The following is a 22,166-nucleotide window of genomic DNA, read 5'->3' on the forward strand; positions in this document are numbered from 1 at the left end:
AATTAAAAACAAACATTTAAATATCTAAATGTTTTATTTAAATAAAAATTATATTAACATTAAATAAAATAAAAATTCTAATATATAATTTTTGCTTTATGCATTATGATAATGAGAATACAGGGGAAATATGTGCTTAACTGTAATTAAAATAATGTCACAATGCAATAAATCTATGAATAGGTTCCATTTTGTCATGCAAAACATAATTTAATATTTTTTCTATTGATTTTGTGGGGGGAAAATAAATCGGACCCAGACATGTTTCTCCGGCCCTAAAAAGGTTTTGTAAGGATGTTGGCATCCTTACTGTGATTTATTTACTAAATAATATTACATTTATTTATTAAATAATATTAAATGAAAAAATAAGAATAATTATATTAATATTAAAAATCATATTATAACTATTAAAAAATAAAAACAAATACAAAATAATAATTACATAATTAATATTAAATTAAAATAAATGTAAACGTTTTAATTCCATAATTAATTTAAAACAAACATTTAAAAATGTAAAATATAAAAAAAATTTAAATCTGAATTAACAAAAAGAATAAAAAACAATTAACATTAAATAAAAAATACTAATACTAATATAAAGTAAAAAAAAAATTAACTTAATATTTTTAAATAAAAAATAACTTTCACTTACCTGTCAACGACTTTAACCTTTCAAACAAATTGCAGTTGCAAACAAAAAAAAGAACCAATAATAATAACAAATCCTGATGAAAAAGCCCTACCCTACATTTCCAAATATTGTGTTTCACATGGTATCATGAGTGTATGTTTTTTGATGTTCAACGAGCAGAAAACACACATCAGCTTTAACGAGACGAGTCAGTGTTGTTTTTCTGAAGATCGAGACAGACGTGACGTGACAGGAGAACAGGAACAGTGTTCGGGTGAACCCACAGACCGACCGCATGATACAATATCAGCGGCATCCTCTCATATTCTGCTTCAAATGGTTCAATATGGGATTCGGTGATCCACTATTAAGGAGATATGTATTCATGATACTTCAGATCCTCAGGCCATTTTAATATGGTAATGTTGGGATATATGTGAAATAATCATTTTTATATTATCAGAATTGGAACTGACCTCTGTGACCCCAATTCCATGTGCGACGGACAGAAAGTCCCATTGCTGAAGGAGATATTCTGCTTAATGATTCTGTCATATCAAAAAATAAAGGTGATTAGCATGCTGGAGCCATAAATAACACACTATTTGACACAATTTACATAACTAAAGAAAACAGTGATAAACAACATCTCCTTGGAATACTTGATTCCGATTGGTCAGTCATGGCATTCTGCAGTCAAATATTTCTGATATTAATGATTGACACCCATGACACTTTATAACTAACCGATCATTTGGGAAACCAATATTTCATACAGGTCAGGTCTCGGCCAGGTCATGTTTGTAAATGAGAAGTGATTCTCAAACAGTTTACCTGGATAAATAAAGGTTAAATACATTTTTTTTTTTTTAACTACATAGAAATACATAAAAAAATTAAAAAACATGTTTTTAATTCAGCAAGGATACATAAAGTTGATCAGAAGTGGCAATAAAAACATTTATAATGTTACAAAAAATCCTAGCCTATTTCAAATGCTGTACCAATGAACTTTCTATTTATCGAAGAATCCTGAACATTTTTAAGAAGGTTTCCACAAAAATATGAAGCAGCACAACTGTTTTCAGCACTGATAATAATCAGAAATGTTTCTTAAGCAGCAAATCATCATATTAGACTGATTTCTGAAGGATCATGTGCAATAATGTACAGTTTAACAGTCAAAACAAAGACAAACAATTCAGCAAATAATCTTTCATATAAATAAAATAATTTCACTTTTATGTTCACTTTTATAATTTCAATGACTAGCCAACCCTAATGCGTTTAACTAAATATTTATTTCACTACAAAAATGAATGAATACAACTAATTCACTAAAAATGCATCACAACTACGCAAGCTGGATTTCACACATTCTAAAATGTGTTTGCAATTCATAACTCAACAAGTACATGTTGTTGATTTCATGTACATGGATGCTAGCGGATATTAGCATAAACTACTGCGGGTTTTCTCTATGACATAAGAAAGTTAGCTAAACTGTCAATTTGTCAGTTAGCTACCTGAATAACAATAAAAGTTACGAAATTCTGCATTCGGAGAATGAATTCAAAGGTATGTCTTCATCTGATGGATATTTGAAGGTAACATAGATGTATCCTTCGCTGCCTTTGATATCCCACAACTGTCTGTGACAGTTGAGCTAGATAATAAGTATGGCGTCTGAAAGCTGCAATTGGTGGTCAGTTTTTGTGTAAATGTACGTTTTTGAACATTCATGGAACATGATCTTTACTTAAAGGTGCCCTAGAATTTGAAATTGAATTGATCTTGGCATAGTTAAATAACAATAGTTCAGTACATGGACATGACATACAGTGAGTCTCAAACACCATTGTTTTCTCCTTCTTATTTAAATCTCGTTTTTGAAAAACACCCCTGAAAAATAGGCGTATCTCCACATAACACCGACTGTGACGCAACAGTCGGGATAATTAATATTGTACGCCTCCAAAAATTTGCATATGCCAGCCCATGTTCAAGGCCAGGCGGAACTGCACAGCCGAATCATCGTCCGAATCATTTTTCTTCGAGAGGCATCATGGCTTGCAAACGAGCGAAGCATGGCAGTTGCTCAGTGTTTGGATGTACAAACGAACACAAAGGTATTTTTTTTAGTTCCTTCATCCGAGCCTCTGAAGAAACAGTGGGTTATGTGAATGTCTGATGTGTAATTGTTCAAGTTCAGACAGATAATCTTTCTCTCAATACTGTTAATGCATCAGTAAATCAAGCCAGTGACTAAACGATCAACTTCACGTCGTTTCTCTTAGTAGGATGAAAATAATCTTACTTAAACTGTGATTAATATACAGATAGCGATCAAAGAACAATCCCTTTCCAGTCGCCCAAGCTGTCAATCACACAGCGCGAGTTTATCTGGACACTTGCCAAAACTCGTTATGAAATCAATGACACTCTTACGCTGCACAACGAAGCTCTTACTGTACGTACATTATGTTTGCATTGGTGAAATCATTAGTGAGAGTGCAGAAACTGCGTTGCAATGATAAGATCTTCATTCACGTGATCAACAGGCTTACACTGAAGTCTCACAGCAGCCAATCACAGCAGTGGGCGTTTACACTGAAGTCTCACAGCAGCCAATCACAGCAGTGGGCGTTTACACTGAAGTCTCACACAGACACGCCCCTTCAAACAGAGTGTTCAAATCAGAGGCTAAAATCAGGCTAGGAAAAATGCCTTTTATTTCTAAATTATAACAAATTTTGATCTAAAAAACATACTAACATTAAAAGGGCACCCCAGGAAACATTCTAAAATAATAAAATAATCCATGCAAGGGCACCTTTAATATCCTAATGATTTTTGGCATAAAAGAAAAATCGATCATTTGGACCCATGCAATGTATTGTTGACTATTGCCACAAATATACCCGTGCGACTTGTGACTGGTTTTGTGATCCAGGGTCACATATAGTATGAAACTAAGCACCATTACGCTAAATGCTCTTTCATATGATTGCTAGACCTTAACAAACCAGCCAGATCAGCAAACCACGATAAAAAAGGACATGATGTCCTCCTTCAAACTGAGACGACACGTGTCGCTTTCAATTACGCTCAGGGACTTCACCCTCCCCGACTGTCATGTTTGCATTAGCCTTTTCTGAAGTCCGCCACAGAGGAATTCAATGAAGCGTTCCCGTCAGAGACACAACAAACATCACTGTTCCCACAGAGAAGCTGTTTTACATCTCAACCCGTTCTCCAGCGTCTGCTGTTCACGAATCCACAACATTTCTACAATGACCCAAGAGAGAGGCTTATAAGCCGAACGCTAAAGCTAGCAGCCTAACTGGGATTTTCATTTGAAATCGTCGACACGCCAGCTGCAAGGAAACACACTCCAAATTTGCTCACAGCTCTTTGGAATCGCGCTCGAAGGCAATACATATTCATAACGCTGAAAACAATAGCCTGGCTTTGAATAAAGGTACACAGAAACATGATGTGACTTGGGAATCACATTTTTGTCTGATTGTAAAACATGACAGATGAGAAATACTGCAGCTCTCATGTGACCGCAAGTGTTTGTTTGGTTTTTATGATTTATATGTCTCGGCTTATCAAGTAATCCTGTGATAAGTTCATGGCGCCATTCTATGAAGGCACATTTTTTTTAATCAACCAGCAGATGAAAATGATGATTCTAAACGCTTAGAAATACTTGATTTGTTGAACAATTCCGAGTAATCATAAGCTATATGTTTCCATTCAATTTTGCTAATTTAACTTGTGAACAATATTGGAATATCACATAAAACATTTGGGAGTAAAGCAGCTTTCCATCCCATGGGTTTAAGAGAACAATATCATCACTTCCTTGAAAATTGGTGCACAATATCGGAATTGTACCTAGCCTGGTTAAAACCAGACCATTCTCAGTAGTAACTGAGTTATGGTCTGGCAAAGCTTCATTAATAACTCATTTCCAAAGGGGCGTCACCAACGGACGTCGCTCAAATGCCTCTGGGCGCAATTGGATAGACCTAAAACCAATCAGAGCGATCGTCATCGTGTAAAACCATATGCTGCGTCCCGATTCGCCTAAGTTACACTACGCCATAAAAGTATGTACTCTTTTTGTGAAGAAAAGGTATTTACTTTTGAATGTGTAGCAAAAAAGTAGGCAATACTTTGGGACATACTACTTCGTCATCTTTATCGGACAGATCTGTCGCGTGCATCCTGTCACGTAAACTGCCCTGTCAATCATCTTGTCACAGTTAAAATCCTCTATTAAATCTAATTTAATTTCCTACCGTTTCGGAGAGAAATGCAGTAGCATGTTCATCTGCCAGGGGGTCTTTCATGGAGACTGTCCCCTCATTTGTTTGCAATTTGAATATAATTTAAAATTTGGTGCGCTTCACCAACGGACGTCGCTCAAATGCCTCTGGGCGCAATTGGATAGACCTAAAACCAATCAGAGCGATCGTCATTGTGTAAAGCCCGCCCCAACATTTCTGACTGGTGCCGCGATTTCGACGGATTAGAAATGGGCTTGAATGAGCTCTTTGCCAGACTACTTGAAGAGCAAATCTAAATTTGCCGGAAGTTGTCTGGGTTTTCCCTGGCTAAATTGTACCTGCAATTGGAGAAGAAACTGTGGCTCTTTTCCCCCACATCACAACTGTCTCGTGTCTCAAAACGCACGGATGAAACGCAACAAACGCTGTCATGTTATCTTGTGTTCGGATGCTGATGTTTGGGAACACAGTCATGTGAGACGTTTCTGGGAGGGAATTAAACCAAATCACTCTGATGAGAGACTTTGGCTCAGGCGTTTCAGAATGATCAAACCAACATTTGAGATGTTGTGATGCGACTGATCCAATCACATCCACTGCTGGGGAAAAGTCATTTGTTGCGCATCGAGGGATTTATTCGGTACATGCGTTTTCATCGTAATTTATGCACATGTACTTTATATTGGATGAAAAAAGGATCCGGCTCAATTAAACACATACGTTTGTATGCACATTTTTTAGAAGTGTGCATCTTTCCATCCAGCACTTTTCATGTGATATCCTAAAATATGCATAAAAATAGGTGGATGGAAACACAGCCATTAATGCCTGTTAAATAATTGGTGTGGAAAGTGCACAACACTTAGCATTACCCTAGCTCTGGCTATGAATAATAGCGATGGTTAATTATTAATGAACAGTTTGAGCTGTGGTGCAGCAGTTAAACATAGTGCACGTGGTGCAGGTTCGAGTCCAGCCTGTGACTTTTCCCAAACATTTCTTATCATTTTCTGCTATATCTGTCTATTTAAAACTGGTAAAAAAGAAAAAAGTAAGAGAACGTTAAAAGTACCTGTAGTCAATAGTCAACCATAATACAGCCGGGTCCATGAAGGTACGGCAGAGGATCTGTGGAAAATATAAGGATTTCAAAATTTTTCAAGATTTGTTCTAAAGTTACCATTCAAAAGTTGGGGATAAGAAAGATTTTATGAAAATTTTATGCAATTAATTCCAGGTTCAGACTACACAATATTTGTGTCTGTTACGATAGTCACTGAGTCATATTATGCGATATTGTCGCCTATAACATGTCATTGATAAAAAAAGTCACACTCCACATCGCTTCCTGACAAATTATCGCGTGCCACCTTTAACGAGGTGTGTGATGTCATCGAGAAGGCGGAACTGTCGACTACGTGAGTGTAAACAAACAAACAAACAAACAGCTGTGTGTTTTGCACTGGATGTCTTGTCGTCAGAAAAGCTCTAAAAAGAAAGAAAACCTTACAGTGGACACAGTCCCAGATTGCACGAAGAGGACAGTATGAGAACTTGAGGTAAAATATAGTTTTTTATTTTTAGCAAGTAGTAAAAATAAAAGTAGCCGACTCACCGGGTTGCTAAAAACACCTCTGCTATTGTTTATCTTTTTTCCACTGTGTCATAGTCCCTCGAGGAAACATCATAACGGCAGAAGTGCTGCCAAAGCTCCATGAATCTTTCCTCATTGCACCAATACTATCATCTCTCTTTCGTTTCAGCATGTTTGAAAGCTGTGTACGGAAGAGCTGCTGTGCTGCTATTGGTCAGTGTCACAGATGTGACGGACACTGTCGTGGAAGACCGAAAAAACTTAAGCATGCTAGCCTTTCTGTCTCGACGTTGTGAAGCATCACAGATGCGGCTTCGGTTGTCGTAAACTATGACACATTATACGAGATAAAACGACCGATTCTTGCGTCCCGACGCCTATTGTCGTTTACGAATCCCCACGACAACCTACGTCAAATGGATCGTGCCAAAATCAAGGTAAAATCGTGTAGTCTGAATCGGCATAATTAACTGCATTAAATCAACCAAAAGTGACAGTAAAGATATTTTAATGTTACAAAAGATTTATTTTCAAATAAATGCTGTTCTTTTTAACTTTCTATTAATCAAAGAATCCTAAAAAAACACACAAATGATTTCAATATTGAGAACGTTTCTTGTGCAGGAAATCAGCACATTACAACATGTCGCCGGGACACAGAATAAAAGGCGTCTTTTCATAGTTTTTCTCCTAACCGGCCGCAACTGCGATACGTGATGATTCTACTTTGGGAAATGGTTTCTATTTTTGCTACGTCGTGGCTGGAACAACGACATGTAGCCTACAAAGTATGGCAATGATTATCTAAGGTACTGTTTATGTGTTTTATTTAATGTTAAAAGCGTCTAACGTGAGTTTGAATATCAGTTTAGTGGCCTTTCTAGCAGTACTGAAAGCGACAATGGATAGTTCACCTCAGATCTTAAAAGCAAACTAAAGAAAACAAGAATGTTCAAACTGTCAACTCAATGTGAACAAACAAGTGTATTCTATGACAAAGACCGTTTCAGTCACTCGGTATGTATTTTATGTTCTTTTCCATTTTGTTGCAAGTGCAGAACACTTGACTCCGCCCACATGCTCTTCTGATTGGTTGTGATTTTGGCCTCGCATTGTGTCTGATTAGGACATGGTCCGAAATCTCATAATGTCTGAGTAGGTACTACATTTGAATTTGAATTTACTTTGCGACCGTTAAAAAAGTATCTTCTATAGACCGTATGCTCCAGAGAAACGAGGGCGCTGCCATCTTTAGAATATTGTCTTTTAACTTCCGTTTTGCGGTCGCTCTGTATATTTCTATGGCATTGCTGTCCAGGAGTAATTAGCTTTTGAAGTGGATTTACTTAATGTAAAGTTAACGAAAGTTATCATGAGGACTGTAATGTTTAAAACAGATGACTAAACAAATGTCAGTCTACCGGGAAGATTTTAAAACGAGCCGTTCATTCATGAAAATATAGACCGGAAGTCAAAAGACAACGAGCGCAGCGCTGAAAAGGGGCGGGGCTACATAAGGTCTATAGGGTAGTAAAAATGAAGTTCGAATGTATTACATCCGCCATGTTGTTACTGTCACGTGATCAACCAGCATCAGTTGCATCGCTTCACTGCCATTCATAAATCCTCTCCCGTGGCCTCATGGGATAGTAAAGCATCCATCGAATGTGCACTTCAGAAATTTGCCGGAAGTAGAAGGTCATCCGACTTTTCGCATATTGTTTTCAGACATACTACTCTTTTAGTGTACAGTTTTTCGCTTACAATATAGTAAGGAAGTATTCGATTTTGGATGCAGAATGATTTCTGAAAGATCATGTGACACTGAAGACTGGAGTAACGATGCTGAAAATTCGCCTTTGATCACACGAATAAATTATATTTGAAATATATATTCAAATAGAAAACAGTAATTCTAAATTGCAATGATAACATTTCACAATATTACTGTCTTTACTGTATTTTTGATCAAATAAATGCAGTCTTGATGAGTATAAGAGACTTCTTTCAAAAACAACCACACCAACCCTAAACCACTGAATGGTAGTGTGTACATTTATGTAAATATTATGCTTTTTACCCACCCATTTAGAATAGCGATGTTTGTTAACATTATACAACGAATATCATGAACAGTGGTCCCTGATTGGCTGAGAGTCTGAAAAGATTGAAAGGATGACTCGGATGATCCAGAAACCCTGGACTGAACCTGTAGGATTCTTATATCAGGGAAACATCAGCTGCTGAATATGTACCTTCAATATACAAGATTCTAGTGCAAATCCCTAATTAATACCAGGCATGTTGGCTTAGTAGGATCTGATCTTCCCTCTTTCCATCTCTGGCACATGAGCATGGAGTAGAAGACGTGTACCTACCTCAGTTCAATTAGGGCTTAAGAAGAAAAAGAAATATTTATTAAAGTCCTGCTAGGCTCGATGTGAAACAACAAAGAGTCAGGATGAGTAATACGGACCAGATGAAAGGGATTGGCCGGAGCACACTGGAGATCATTAGTGAAGATCCCCAGCAGACTCCATCTCATCTCTTTCTTCTCCTTCTCTCCAATATACATCAAACGAGTCTGTCGTTATGAATGCAAACCAGCCAGAACATGTCACGTAAACGCTCAGTTACGAGGATATGTTGGCGTGAGGCGGGCTGATCTTCTGCCATAATCATGATTGCACACATTTGATTATCTCCAGGGCAGGGGGGGCGTTCCTGCGGGTCACGTGACTTTGGGCTGCATTACTGCACACTAATTACTCCGCAGCGTGGCGGGACAAAGGCGAACTTGTTCTGATGAGTGGTTTTGAGGTCTTGCATGTCTGCTGAGGCTCTGGGACGACATTTTTGTGTTTTAAAAGGAACAGTTGACCCATGCCAAAACTGGATGTTTTTGAAGTGGTCTTTTTGAAGACATGCTCACTCCCAACTACCTCCAAATTTTAAGACTATTCCTCCGGTGTTGCATGGAGAAGATAACAGCAGGGTGAGAAAATAATGATTTTTGGATGAATAATTCCTTGAATATAGTATTGTAAAATTAATAAGCGTCTTTGTTTTGCAAAGGAAAAGGGCAAATCAAACTGTCCCACAAAAGCAATGATGCATTTACACATTTGTGCCAAATGCTTCTCACAAGCCCACTGACAATCTTTGTGCTTTATATTTATTAAGTGTGAACACGGCCAGGGTTGAACTGAGGGACAGGCAATGTCCGTCCGCTCAGGCCATCCAGAAAACACACGCACAGCAACAGCTGATTTAGCAAAATCACTCATTCCCTCAAATAAACAATTGTTAATGTGCTGATTGTAGAGGAAAAATCTGTGCAATGTATAAAAAAAAGATAAAACTATGTGAAAGCATCAGGGTCATTCTCAGGAAACTCCTGTTTGTGTTCTTTATGTGTGTCCCTGTGACTTACATCTGATATAATTCATGGTATACTAAAATATAATATAAAATATAAATATTATTTATTTTAATTGTTATTATGAAATTCAAATATCATTCTTTCACTGTCTGTGAAATCTTTATCTTAAAAACTAGTTTCTGAGCATTTTCTGATTATTTTTATTTTTTTAATCTATATATATTTATTAAACTAATTAAATAAATTAATAAGTTTGGGGATGGTAAGACATTTTATAAAGCTTTTGATAAAAAGCTCACTAAGGCTGCATTTATTTGATACAAATACAGTAAAAATAGTAATATTGTGAAATATTATTACAATTTGATATAGGTATTTTCTTTGTGAATATATTGTAAAATGTAATTTATTCCAGTGATCAGCATCATTACTCCAGTCTTCAGTGTCACATGATCCTTCAGAAATCAGTATAATATGCTGATTTGCTGCTTAAGAAGAATTATTAATATAATTATATAATTATCAATGTTGAAAACAGTTGTACTGGTTAATATTTTTGTGGAAACTGATTCATTTTTTTCAGGATTCTTTGATAAATAATAAAAAAGAGAACGTTTATTTGGATTTTTCCATCTATTTAATGCATCGATGCAGAATAAAAGCATAATTTCATATAAAAATAATAATAATTGACTGACCCAAAGCCTTTTAATTCTCCAAGCAAAATAATTCCAGTTATAGCCAGTTCACACCAAGAACAAAGAGTTTAATTTCAATGGGAGCATCTGCGATCTGAAACACAATCACATCAAGCTGACAATAACGTGTGCTCGTGTATTTACTCATGTATCAGATCTCAGATAAGGCTGGATATGCTAAGCTCGTAGCTTCACCGTGACATTTCTCCTCAGCAGCTGTCCTCTGTCATGCTAAAGTTACGAGGATCATTTATCTCCTGCATAATTAACAGCATTGATGGATGGCCCTGGTTTATAAGTTTACTCTGAACGTCTGGGCTTACAGACCCACTTTCAGCTTCCCCATCAGCCGTAGTGCCGTTGTAATGGAGGCTGGGAATGCTGAGTCATTCCCGGTGTCAGAGCCGTGAGCTGGAGTCACCCCTCCAGACGATTCATCCTTCATATTTATCAGGATTAGAACCCATCCATGTGAATCCGAGACCCCCCGCATGTGCAGACGTGCGTGTCTCTGGCTCAGCAGCCGTCCTTCTCCTTCCCAGCATCCATTACTGGCTAAAATAAAGATGCATGGTCAATTATGCAAAGCTAACTTCACATCTGTCCTCTCCTGGACTAGAGTGCACGGAGATGAATGCTTCAAAACATCAATCGAACCAATTGAAAACAGATCAGAACCAATCAGAGGTGCAAGTGCAGAGAAAGCAGCCAATCAGGCGGAGTTTCACATTCACGGTAAACTAAAGCCTGCTGTATAGGGAACCATTGCGAGTCAGTGAAATATGAGAGCAGGTGTATTGTAATACATATTTCACGTGTTGTGTTGCTGCACAGACAGAAACACAATGAGTAAAAGCATCTAAGTGGGTCATCTTAAGCCCCAAGTATCTAGGACAAACCAATGAGCCATGAGGACTGGTGAGAGTCCAACTCCACACGGTTCACATCGTCCAGAATAACAGCTCACAAACCAGAAAAGCAGACTCACGACGAGAAGAACGTGAAGTGGAGGCGGTTTTAGTAGTGACTGACCGATATATCAGACTACATTTTATATAGTTTGATTGGTTGGTGGTCACTATAAAGGCCGCATGAAGAGCCGATCAGATGATACAAAAACTATTTTTCTATGCGCAGCTAAAAATGCTTTATTTATGAAAACAAATATATATATATGCTTCGTTATCATGCATTATTATTTATTTTGGTGATCGTTACGGTCATCGATATCGGCCAATGCTGCTTGCAGTTATCGGAGATCGGCCCCAAAAATCCTGATCAGAGCACCCTTCATTTTTTGGTTATCGCATTGGTTGATTAAAAGAATTGCATTTATGTATTTAATGCATTAATGTGAGTATTATGTTGTGTTTTGTATTAGTTGCATTCCCGTGTGTTTGTTTCAGGTGCTTCAGTTCAGTTTAGTCTTAATTAACTCATCGTTTACTGATTACGTTCAGCTGTCTGTCTTTAAGTGCCCTGTGTATTTATACTCCGTCTCGTTCAGTTCATTGTCAGTTCTCGTCTGAAGTGCGAGTAGTTTATGTGATCATTCTCTGTGCCTTCATCTATGCGTTATCTTCGTGTTTATTAAAGAAAGTTACCATTTGATCTTCATCATCTTCATTCTGTGAACTACCACATCAGTTTTGACAATTAAACACATTATAAATATGTTACATGCATCATATTATAATTTGTGTATTATATATGTATTTTTTTAAGAACTAAAAATATATAAAATAATATATCATTTATATTTATAATAAAAGTTAACATTCAGTATGATATAAATATATTACATATTTAATATATATGTGACATTTTTAAGATGTAGTAACTAAAAAACATATTGTCACTTAAATTAATATATTCAATTCAATATAAATATATGAAATATATGTAATATATTACATAATCATATTATACATCTTACAGTATTTTAAGATTTAATAGCTCAAAAATATGTTAAAAAATATATATAATAATATATTAATTACATTTATATAGACCTAATTATATTTTTAATAATTAATATGAACTACTGAAAGAAAGGTTATTAAAAATAGTTTGGAAAGGTGACTTACTTATAGCACCACTTAAAATAACACTTAAAATTCACATACATAATTTAATCTTGATTTTCATTTAAAAGATGATCTGTCATATCAGACTATAAATATTAATATAAATATAATATAAATAAAATATGAGTTTTACAAAAAAAAAAAAACTTAAGTGGTCAACAACATTTCCAGAGACATTTCTGCCCTTGTTTATGTGGTTTTGCTGCTGTAAAAAAAAGAAGGACACACAGATTGTAAATAAGTGTGGAGACAGACAGCCTTATGATAATTCAATAACAATCTTTCAGGGCTGGGTTTTGTGCACTGCATGACATGGTCAAAACCAATCCTCTGAGAGACGGACATATGTCCAAGCATGGGAAACCCAACACAGATAATCTGATTACACAACGTATATTTAGTTAAAACAACCCGACATTATCAAATAAGCAGACATTATTATATGCATGAGAAGGAAGAAGTGATCTCTTGTTCTCCACAGAAGATGCAAACAACACTCACAAGACATTTCTGGCCATAAGCCCGTGATTAAAGCAATAAAGATGAGTTACGCACAAAGAGCCATTTGAAGCAACAAAATCATTCTTGAGCAGTTTGTTTATCTCACACAAGTGGGCATGTTGTCTGGACTCCCTCCATGCAAAGCTGCAAGTATTTCAAATTAATTTAAGCCTGGACTCAAGCCAGCGTTTAACCTCAGAAATTATTGCTTAATTTCCTGAGCAAACACAACTCCACAAATGAGTCACCGGCAACAATGATTGATGAAGATAAAGTTAAACACACAAATACAAAGTTGTCATGAAACTCAATTAGCTTGCAATCACTTCATTCTCTATAAGGCACAGCTGATTGGTTCCCGCTAGGGCTGAACGATTAATTGCATTTGCGATAATATCGCGATATGATGAAATGCGATTTTTTTAACCGCAAAGCTGCGATTATAGTCTGGTCAAGTGACACGCGAGAGTAAACAAGTCTGTATTGCAGATGAAACATCAACTTGGCACGCGACACATACAGACCTGGCTACAGGAAATAACAGTTTATGTTTAATTTATGTGATATTGTGTTATAGATTCTCTCCAACGATTCTGTATCGATTAAGATAATTTCAGATTTATGTCTGAGCTTAGTTTTAAACACAGATACGTGATGACGCGTGTGCATAACAACCGTATTCTGCTTGCTTCTAATTCCTCTGTCTCTCTCACACACACACACACACACACACACACACACACACACACACACACACACACACACACACGACACCACTCGAACCTTACGAGAAATAAGTTAATAAAGTTCGGAAAAGTTTAAGCGAATTACAAGGACATTCGCGGGCTTCATTGCACAAAATATGAGAGATGCGCGGTCTGCGTGATGTTACTTTTGTAGTGCGCGGTCTCGCCCGCCGGTATTTTACTTACAAATGTTCTACGAAGGCATCATATGTCTTGGAATGCAGTTGGCTTATATATTAAAAATATGAAAATCACCGACAGAAGCTGCTTTCAATTTCAAATACTCACGTGCGCTTTGCGAAGAGCGTTTGAGCATGCGGCTGTGAGCGACTCTGTCTACGTGGTTAAATGTAGGCTACTTGCATCTCAAAATGCTTTTATGACGCGAAATTAATGTGACACAGTCAGTTATTAAACAGACAGGACAAACCACATCTTATAATTTCAAAAGAGATGAAAACGTTCAGACAGCCTACTCTTAAATACTGAAAGCACTCTTTGTTTATTGCTTGTAATATTTTTTTCCCTCTTTGTTATTTGTTTTGAAGCTATATTTGTTAAAATTATTAACATGTAATTGTATTAATTTAGTTTTTTAATGTGTAATTATTATAAGTAGGCCTACTTATAATTATGTAATTAAATATTTTAAGTTTTATTAATATGATCAATTTTTTTTAATTGATCGGCTCACGAGGTGCCTAAAGATTCCCTTCCCTATTTTACAATGATTTATTGCTTGTTTTTGTTGAATAATAGAAAAGATAAAGAGCTTAAAAAATAATCGCATATTAAATCGCAATCGCAATATTGGTAAAAAAAATCGCAATTAGATTATTTTCCAAAATCGTCCAGCCCTAGTTCCCGCTGTATTTGTTAGCCAATGAGCTCGCTTCTCAGCATTCGAATTCTTGCCTATTGTTTGCGGCGCACATTCAAAAAGCCTCCACCTTCCCTAGCTCCACCTGCCTAGATCTGCTACGGGGTTTAATTCATGCGTGCTTGTACAGCGGCAGCATGTTGTTTTTATTGGCAGTGGAAAGTTTTGCAGCAGCAGCTTTAATCAACAGCAGCAGCATATCAGATCTATCCTGACAAGACCCAAACACAGTAACATGGTCATACTCAATCAAACCAAGCTATAGTGTTGCTATGCAGTTACTAGCAAGTTTTTTTTAGCATTTTGCTGTGGGGTTGCTGAGGTGGTAACTTGGAAACTTAATGAACCAAGTCCACTCTCACGTCTTTCAGATATTCTGGTCTCCTTTCTCCTTTAATGCAAATTTACTGGATTCTTTTGCCATTTTATTCTTTGCCAGAGGAAAAATCGCACGTTTAACTAAGCAATAGCACTCCAGTCCATAACTTTAAGCAATACTAATAATGATTCTATCCTTAGCAAACATCACAAACCAACAGAACTTAGTATCCATACAGAGATTAAACATTTTTAAGAGATTAAAGACTTTGTTGAACGTCATAAATCAGAAGCAAAACATCTAAAAAATGGAAAAAATCTATAATTTACTCTTAATTCAGAACGAAAAAAAAAAACAAAACATTAAACTCTGAATAATTCCCGCTACTCCCTCAGAATTGTTGTCTTGACATGGAGTCAGAAACAACGTTTGCGGCGGGTGAATCCCGCTGCTCTTATTATAAACAAACACAAAACCAACTGTCTCAGCAAAAACAGTGCTCCAATTATTCAGGGCCATTTCTGGTGTGAATGAACAATTCTGTGGACGTGGGTATGATATGAATAATTCACGTCGGGAAGATTTAAAATATGCATATTTGAAGCCCTTACACTTGGCATGCTTCATCACGGCACAAAACAAACGTCAAGATCTGTACAATCACCCGTGCTATTAAAACACAAATCACACAACAGGCCCGCACGCAAACATTGTGTAGATAAAGAAGATCCACGACGGCTGGAACATGACAACGGTGACAGACATAAATGTAAAAGATTGTAAACTCCAAATGACCTTATAAAGCACAGGTGAAAAACTTAAAAGGCCATTTAGCATTTAAAATAAAGTATGCGTGAGTCTTGAGCTAATACTAAATAATGAGTACTGATTATAGAGCTGATTGTTTTAGCATATGGATGATCGGTGCATATCAATGCATTCTGACGCTTTTCATCACTCATTCTCAATCTTCTCAGAACATCAGAGATCATATCGGCTGTCGGAAAAAGATTTCCTGTGGAGCAGAGCCTGTTAAACTCAGAAATGAACTGTGAGAGAGAGAGAGAGAGAGAGAGAGAGAGAGAGAGAGAGAGAGAGAGAGAGAGTTGTCTTTCTACCCTAGAGACACATCAAGCTACAACTGAACGATCTTTAACTAAACACTCTCTGTTCTCCACCGACCTCATGTACTGTTCAAACGCTCTGGGGTTTCATGTCCTGCTTGGGACTTTGTCTCCATTTTAATGGAGTATATTTTTTACTGTCTTGTGTCTTTGCTGCATTGATATATACAGATATATTGGTCAATCACTGGATTTTGGAGCTGACCCAATAGATCTTAGAGCCATATTTAGTTTCTGACAGGAATGAAAATGAGGCTGTGGGGGATGTTCAAAGGATTGTACTGTTGCTAAACAACAATACGATTGTTCGGCTGATGAAACATCTTTCCAAAAGTCTTTCAGTAGACAAAAACTGCATAAAACAGTTCTGAAAGTTGTGAGTTTTGGACATGATGTGATCAAGGACGTTTACACTGTGCTAGGAGGTAAGTGTCCCTCACAGCTTTGGTTTCATCTGCTTAAATTTCAATATGGCATCTACACTGATTAAAGGTACAGTAGGCGATTTCTGAGAAACGCTGTTGAAAATGGATCAGACCGAGCAGCAATAGGGGGCGTGTCCACTCATAGAAGAGGGAGCAGAGGGAGCCAATCAGCAGTAGGGGGCGTGTCCACTCATGATGGAGGAGGAGAGAGAGTGAGCCAATCAGTAGTAGGGGGGCGTGTCCACTCATGATTGGGGAGGAGAGCGAGTTTATTTTTAGTTTATAAAAGCATGTTTATTTTAAAGATTTGTTTTCTAATTTATTTCTAATTTATTCAATATTGATTCAAATAAATAAATATAAAAATATCGGCTTTATATCGGCCATCGGCCACCCTGCTCTCTAAGATATCGGCATCAGCATCAGCCATCAAAAAACCAATATCGGTCGATCATTAATATTATCCTCTGCCACCACAGCCCCAAAACAAATGTAACTATAAACAGCAAAGAAACAAAATACCTTCATATTTCAACTCTCACCACTTGCTGTTGTCTCTCTCAAACTAAATAAGCTAAAACTAAACAAGCTATGTATTAATATTAATAATAAAAATATAACTGTTATATATATATAAAAAAAAAAAAAAACACATCAGCATTGGCGTGTTCCACCTCTTTAGATGACGGCTTACAAAAGAAATCTGTCAGCGTTCGTTTCATTTTCCCTCTTATGGAGCCGATCACACCAAACGCGTTTTTCAGGTTCGATCACACAGAACGAGCAGTGCGCTGCGTTTTTTATTTTGCTAGGCAACCACCGAAACAGCTGTTCTGTCAGTCAAGTAAACGTCAAGTCAGCCTTTTAAATTTCGCGCGGTAGTCAGCTCCCTGTCACGTGACAACGGAGCGCAGTGAAAGGGAGTGGGAGTGATTGACAGCTAATATTAACCAATCTAAAATCTGCTTTTAAGTTAAGAACTAAGGATGAAGTTTGATTGGTTATGTAACGTTGGATAGAATGATGGTCCGGCCACCGCGTATCAGCGCACATAAGGTACACACTGTGCAGTAATTTGCGAACGTTTTGTAGAGAAATGAAAACAGGTCGCACCACAACAACCATTATTTGCACTCGCACAAATGCTTCCAGATATATTTTTAGGTCGCACAGATTAAATTTCAGGAGCATATGCGACTAAAATGGTCGCAATTTCGAGCCTTGTTGTTTATGTTTCTTGTAATGTTATCCGTGCGTTTCAAAGCCATCTCCCGCGGTGACGTTTTTGGTGGAGCTGTTCGTTTAATAGTCGACTCGGAAGAAAGTGAACGTTTTGACAATAAACTCCATCAACACAACAGTATGTGGAGTTAAACTGGTCCAGCAATAGCAGTGACATCAATTAAAATGATTGACATGATTTGACCAGCAGCAGCTGATTGGATAGCCAATTCACATCTACCCAATCACCTTGTTTTTTTTAAACTGTTTCTTATGGGCCAATTAGGGTCTTTTTTTTGTTCACACTTAAGTAAATAAAAAATAAATAAAAAATTGTCTTGCCAATCCAAGGCCCCTGCACATGTGGGGACATTAATCCGCGCCTGTCTGCCAGTTAACTGGAGATGTTTTACTTATTTGTAGAATTGGTCCCGCGAGATGTTTTAAAAAGTAGTGGGGACAATATCGACCCTGGCTAAAAGTGGTGGGGACATGTCCCACCCGTCCCACCCCACAAATTACGTCTATGAGTGCAGGACAGTTTTGAGTGTTATAGTTTGTCTGGAGCTTCTGGCGACTAACAAACTCTTGTGCACTGTGTGTTAATTTTTTGTTCTTCCTTGTCGTCCGTTCATCATCTTCACATTATTTTTCGCAAAGCTTTATTTTGCTTCGCTTCAGCTATGATAAAGACAAATCCACTCCTGCACTGCATGTTTCGTGCATTTTGGGGGCGGAGCTATGAAAGGAGGGGTGTGTGTGTTTGGGTTGATTTCAAATACCAACAGTGTTTCTCAGAAATCGCTCACTGCACCTTTAAGGTCTTTGGGGAATTATCACTTCTCAACCAAGCAAGAACATATTATTGGCCAATGTCGACAATCTCAAAATGGCCAGATATTGTCTTGAGGTCATCCTCCTGCATGACCATATCACTAGTGTATATTACTAGTAGTGAAAGCAAGTTAATGCAAGTGTCACTATTATAATCAGATAAAACAGAAGTAAAGGTGCCATAGAAGGAAGCCATATTTAGAGACTAGAATATCATAGAATTTGTGTTTGGAGTCTTTTGACTTAAGCAACTTGCTGACTTGGCTTTGTGACTTTGGCAGAAAGCAACCACCTAGCAACTACCCAGAAGACCTTAGCAACGCCCTTAACACCCTAACATCATGCTATTGAAGACTGAAATGTCATAACAGATCGAATCTCTACTATAATTTTATGTATTGTTTATGCGTTTAATCAATTAACGGAAATGCACCAAAAACATACATAGCCTATTTAACGAGGGACGATCTAGTGCATGTCAGCATGTGGCACATATTCTGAGCATCAATGCACCAGATGCTAGACAGCAGGGGTCAGACCTTCACACACACCAAGAGAAGCCACGTTTATTCTAGAGGAAAACCTCCAATGACACACCAGCAGTGATGGATTGTCACGGTTGTGTTTTAAAATCAGCAGTACAGTGAGCTCTGGGCTGTGAGGACAGGGTCACGGGAGAGCTTATGCCCTTGGCATTGACTGAACATCCTGCAGATGAATTCATAACACGAGCACAAACATCTGATGCATCTCCAACGCATCTGTATGACTGACTGCAGAAAATAAAACTCATAACCCATAATTACCAGCATCCCAGGACACAGAACGTTCCTATAATGTTACCATATGGTTCTGGTTTGGTTATTTTTGGGAAACAACTCCTAACGTTTTTACAAGTATAAATTAACGTAAAACCAGGTTTTTGTGTGACAACCTAATAAAAACCTTCTGTAAAGGTTATTTCAGGCTTTGTTTTTCAGAACCAAAAACAAATGTTTTTGAATAAAAAACAGAACGTTTCGTAAAGGTTCATTTAAAGGTTCATTTGACTTAAAACCATAATGTTCCCAGAACATACTCCATACAGTGAAACATTCTAAAGCAATCTGTAAATGATTCCTATTTATTTCTATCAAAATTGGAACCATAATGGAGAAATTATGAATCCTCAAAAGGGTTATTACAGGGTAAAGTGAAAGTTTTAAGATTCTTAATTTGTTATGTTCCACACGGGCATTGGAGATACTGTGTCTTAAATACCTACTTATTGTAATATGTTGGAAATTCCCATTAGGATCCGTTTAGGGTTGCTTTCAATTCTAATTATGACAGAATTTCCATAAGAAATTGCTGACCAGGGCGGGAACCAAACCCGGTTAGAGGAGAATCACTGAAAGCAACCTAAAGTCGGCTTTCGGGACATTTGTAATGGGCATTCATGCAGTCTAGATAAACACAATTACAGCGCGTCAATTAACATTTCGCGGCCAGCACGTGCGGTCTCTAGTGATGCCGCAGTCACGCGCATCAGCGTTTGTGTCGCCTCAACGCAATTCCACACAAAATAATGCCATTCATTTACAAATTTGTATTAGTATGTGTACATACCTGTCATCATTCCGTATGGTATTCTGTGTATGTGGTGACTGGCGCTGATGCGAGACATCATGGCAACCAGCGCGTCTCTCCTGTCAAGCACACGCGCTTCTAGTGTTTAGCTCGCGGCTGAAGGGAGGAGCGCGCGCGCTGTACCCGTGAAACACCAGAGCTTACCGGTGCGCGCGCACACACTTGTTGGTACCGTGTGTGTGTGTGTGTTTAATTAATACTAGAACAAATAATAATTCGGTTACACTTTATTTTAAGGTGTCTTAGTTACACTGTAATTATATATTTAAGTACTGAGTAATAATAATTACCTATATGTACTTTCTATAGGGTTAGGGTTTGGTTTAGGGTTAGTTGCATCATGTAATTTAGCATTTTGCGATTTTAACATATGTAACAATGACACTATAAAATAAAGTGTTACTAATAATTCTTACTCAATGGATGTACATTTTTTAAGTATTATTTAATTAATTATTGGTTTTTATACACTTACAAACATAAGAATCATAAAACAACGAAATAGTAATAGTATATGATAATAATATTAATCATAATAATAATAAATACTTTATTATACAATATATTATTAGTATTATATGATTATTATTATTATGCCATTTAAAAGGGCTAAAATCTTTATCAGCACTAAAGTGAAATATTTACTCATAACATAAGATTAACCATATCTATATAAAATTGAGAAATATTAAATATATGTGCTGAAATCTTCTGGAATGATTCAACTGTAAACTTTGTTCGTTTCACAATTACCTGAATGTTTCATTTTAATCACCATGCAAATTAATAACTGAAATGTAGTTAATATTTAATTTTCACTGACAGGTGTGTTGCTGGGAAATACATTTGAACGCTTTACCAGACTGACAGGGGTCAGGTCTGAGTCTTGACAACTGGCGCCCTCTACTGAGATCACTGCAAAACTGCACGTAAAGTCTTTGCACAAAAACAAACAAACAAACAATAAAAACGAACAAGTCAGTTTACATAATCACAACTTTTACTCGTGTTCCTTTTAGCATGTTAATATAAACCATTAAGACAGGAAAATAAACCATGAACGATTGGTAAAAAAATAGCTTCGTAAAATTAAACCACCAAAGATGATGCTCTACCGCTGAAGAGAGTGTAACCTACAGCTCTAACGATCACACAACACAGTACTTACACTATTCTTCCTCGCTGAAAGGCTACAGAAGCTTTAAACTAAATATTTCCTCCAAATATACACAACGGATGCTGGGATGAACATTTTCCAGAGATGGTTTCTTCATATACAACGATCGTGAAGAGTGCAAAACTGGACTATTTACATGAAACACTTTCCACTAGACCTCTAATGTTAGTCACTGGTAGTGAGTGTAACGTCTGAAATATTACAGACCTCTTAGATTTTACACGGCGCGACAAAGTGCAAACGGGAATTTCATAATATGTGATCTCTGGTTCTTTCTCGCCTATTCAAACAAATATTACGACATGTAGAAAGGTGAGCACCATCGCTGGTATTCGGAGACGGGAACTTTAGAAACAGTGTCTGTTAATTCCATGTGTTCTCCGTATTCCCGTTCCAGTCATCGGGACGCAGAGTCCCGTTTTCCGCAGTTCATTCGGAGCTGAAGCCATTGGCCCCTAAAAAAAAAAAGCACCCATCTCAGTTCCCAAAGCGACTTCTTCCACGAGGGCCGCCCCTGCCCCACCCACCCCGATGAAATGGTGGCTCGTTTCCAAATCTGTCCGGGCCCCTTTCGGGAGCTTGATCCCGCCAGTGCGGTTCCTCTCCCCTAGGAC

General features: G+C 37.2%; 1 protein-coding gene across 1 annotated transcript in view; it reads right to left on the minus strand.

Moving 5' to 3' along the window:
• Positions 1-20,495, minus strand: part of tiam1b (TIAM Rac1 associated GEF 1b) — an 86,748-nt gene extending 66,253 nt beyond the window's left edge. The window contains 1 exon segment of the mRNA XM_084418648.1: positions 20,355-20,495. The gene's annotated coding sequence lies outside the window, so the exon portion shown is untranslated.
• Positions 20,496-22,166: the final 1,671 nt, after the last annotated feature.

This window comes from Rutilus rutilus (assembly GCF_951802725.1).
Source record: "Rutilus rutilus genome assembly, chromosome: 9".
NCBI lineage: Eukaryota > Metazoa > Chordata > Actinopteri > Cypriniformes > Leuciscidae > Rutilus > Rutilus rutilus.